Source organism: Xiphophorus maculatus, chromosome 7 (genome assembly GCF_002775205.1).
Source record: "Xiphophorus maculatus strain JP 163 A chromosome 7, X_maculatus-5.0-male, whole genome shotgun sequence".
Lineage (NCBI taxonomy): Eukaryota > Metazoa > Chordata > Actinopteri > Cyprinodontiformes > Poeciliidae > Xiphophorus > Xiphophorus maculatus.
Window position 1 is genome coordinate 6,950,586 of NC_036449.1, and position 3,041 is coordinate 6,953,626.

General features: G+C 42.3%; 1 long non-coding RNA gene across 3 annotated transcripts; it reads right to left on the reverse strand.

Moving 5' to 3' along the window:
• Positions 1-976: 976 nt before the first annotated feature.
• On the reverse strand, positions 977-2,793 carry LOC111609360. 3 transcript variants are annotated; one of them, XR_002753089.1, is made up of 5 exons: positions 2,700-2,793; positions 2,452-2,602; positions 2,274-2,366; positions 1,568-1,940; positions 977-1,465 (listed from the first exon to the last, which is right to left on the reverse strand). It is a non-coding gene; the product is annotated as an uncharacterized LOC111609360 (long non-coding RNA). The 3 variants fall into 3 exon arrangements; XR_002753090.1 differs by having other exon boundaries at positions 977-1,196; positions 1,291-1,465; positions 2,274-2,602; XR_002753088.1 differs by having other exon boundaries at positions 2,274-2,602.
• Between the last annotated feature and the right edge of the window lie 248 nt (positions 2,794-3,041).

Consider the following 3,041-nt stretch of genomic DNA (forward strand, 5'->3'; position numbering starts at 1 on the left):
AATATCTTCCTCATGCTTTCACAAATCAAGTGAAAGTTACACACAAAATGAAACAGAATACAATAAGTCCTAAAGTACATGTGTTATATTACATCATAATACATAGAAATAACCTGACGCTGCAAAATATTTGACATTCTTTAATATCTTCCTCCTGCTTCCTGTCCTGTAAATAAACACCATGATTTTCACACTGTTGTGAGACTTTTCTTTAGCATTGTGATGACTGTGAAATATAAATTTAATCTTTAAATGTACACATTTGTTCAATTTTTACTCTTCAGAAACCAACAAAATGTGTGTTTATACACTGAGCAGGAGCCACAATGATCTTTTGTAATTCCATCAGATTATGCAGCATATCTTCTTCGTTCCACACATTACATACACATTATTACATAAAAACATGCTACCATGACTTTTTTTTTTAACAATATTAGTTTCTGGACAGAGGAAATGAGCTGAACACATTCTTCAACAGGTTCAGTCCAGGAACAAGCTCATCATCTTCCTCTCCTGTCTGCAGCCAGACAGATTTCTCATCCTCCTCTGACCCACAGCTTTCCTGTCAAACCTCAGATGTTCCATATTCCACCTCAGTCATGGACTCTTCTGCTTCCACAAGTTTGTCTTTAACCACATCAGGAGACGCTGCTGCTCCCTTTGCCTCCACCTCCAACTTTTCTGTATCTAGAAGTCAGGTGAAGAAGCAGCCGGAGAGACTGAACAGGAACGAGGCTGCAGGTCCAGATGCTGTCAGTCCCAGATTCCCTCTGTGGGATTCTGCAGCATCTCTTCAACCTTTGCCTGACCCAAGAGGAGGTTCCGTTGTTGTGGAAGACATCCTGTCTGGTTCTGGTACCGAAGAAAAGTCACCCATCAGTCATAAGGCCTGTAGATCTGTTGCCCTGACGTCCCACATCCTGAAGGTCCTGGAGAGACTCCTGGTGGCCCACTTGAGTAGGCAGACGATCACATATCAGGACCCCCTGCAGTTTGCTTATCGCCGTGGAGTTGGAGTTGATCAGACACCTGCTTCAACAAACCCACTGTCATCTGGACAAAGCAGGCAGCACAGTGAGGATCAGGGTCTTTGGTTCCCAGGTGCATTGAACACAAATCAGCCTGATCTGCTCTGTTAGAAACTCCAGAAGACACAGGTGGAGGCCTCAACAATCACCTGCATCTGTGACTACCTGACAAACAGACCACAGTTAGTGAGACTGAAGGACTGTGAGTCTAACCAGGTGCTCAACAACATGGGAACACCACAGGGCACTGTACTCTCACCGTTCATTTTCACCCTCTATTGTTCAGACTTCCAGCACAAGTCCGACTTCTGTCATCTACAGAAATACTCAGACGACTCTGCAGTTGTTGTGTATCAGAGGAAGACAAGAGGCTGAGTACAGAGATCTGGTGGATCACTTTGTGGCCTGGTGAGGGAACAATCATCTAATCTTGACTGTAAACAAAACAAAGGAGATGGTTGTTGATTTCAGGAGAAACAGGAAACCCTATTTCCATCATGGGAGAAGATGTGGAGGTGGTTCAGGAATATAAATACCTCGGTGTTCATCTGGAACACAGACTGGACTGGAGACACAACAGAAGGCAGGAACCACGTGGACAAGCCGTCTACAAAAAGAGACAGAGCAGACTGCACTTCTCCAGGAAGCTAAGATCCTTCAAGGTTTGCAGCAAGTTGCTGCAGATCTTTAAGTCTGCTGCTGAGAGTGTCATCTCTTCTGCTATCATCTGTTGGTGCAGCAGCATCAGAGCCAGGAACCTCAAAAGGCTCAACAATCTGATAAAGAAGGCTGGATTGGTTCTGGTTCTGTTCTGGAGATGACTGTGGAACCTCTGGAGATGACGCAAAGAAAGACTCTTCAGAAGAGTCAAGAAAGCTATGGACGACTCTGACCGTCCTCTTCATGAGTCTGTATGGGGAAAACAGAGTATCATCAGTCAGAGGCGTCTTCAGGTTTGCTGCAACACAGACAGCTACAAAAGATCTTTCCTGCTGACAGCAATCAGTCATCTGCAAAACTCTTTGAAGAATCTGAATTAATGAGCTGCAACTACATTTCATTTCCCTTTGGGATCAATAAAGTCAAAGCATGTTTGGGTAATTCTTGCACACTACTCAAAGTTTGATAGAAAAAAATATTGAACAATTGGAAGTTATGGTGGAAACATTTTTGTGGTTTCAATGAAATGAAACAAAAAATGTAAAAAGATAATGAAGTTTCGCTTTTCCTGTGCAGTTTCACCTGTTTGCAGCTCGTTTTGCTGTTTGCTGAGCGTTTGCAGTTGTCGTCCACAGTTTCTGATCAAGTCATTATCTCCTCAACCTTCACCATCATCTGTTACAACCAGTAGATCAGTAGATGGACAAAGTAACCTGCTGTAAGTGTTGGTCAACTCATGCTTGGTTTGTTATTGAAGGACCTGCTTCACATGGTCCTTCTTTATTCTGTGTCCTCAGGTGTCCCCCTGTTGCATCAGGAAACTTCATCTTGGGATTTCCAGCAGGATTTTCTGAGTCCCTTCAGTCCTCTGTGTCTTCTCTTTCCTGATTGGTCCAGTGCTGCTGGTGATGCTGGAGAATCATCACATAATAATACACACATTCCTTAATCTCTGTCTAAATAACAGATGATTAAAGTGAATTCCTGATCAAGTCATCAGGTCCTCACCTTTTCCACAATCTGTAACAACCAGTAGATCAGCAGTTGGAGCAGGTCGTCTTCTTTAATTGTTGGTCAACTCAAGTTGAGGTACATGAGTTGACGGAGAAATGAAATAAAGAGAAAAGACATCAGAGTTTAAAAAAAGAGAACATGGACAGAAGAAAGAACAGCTTTGAAATTTCATCTTAATTTCATCCATATTTAAAATTGTTAGCTGGGTAAAAATAAGTTTTCTTACTTTTTTTCTCAACAGGGTTCTCTTCTCTACCTCCACCTTACTGGTGGTGTTGACCTGTGTAAAAATGTCCATGTGTCATTTTAATTAGTAATCCAACAGTTAATTTGAAA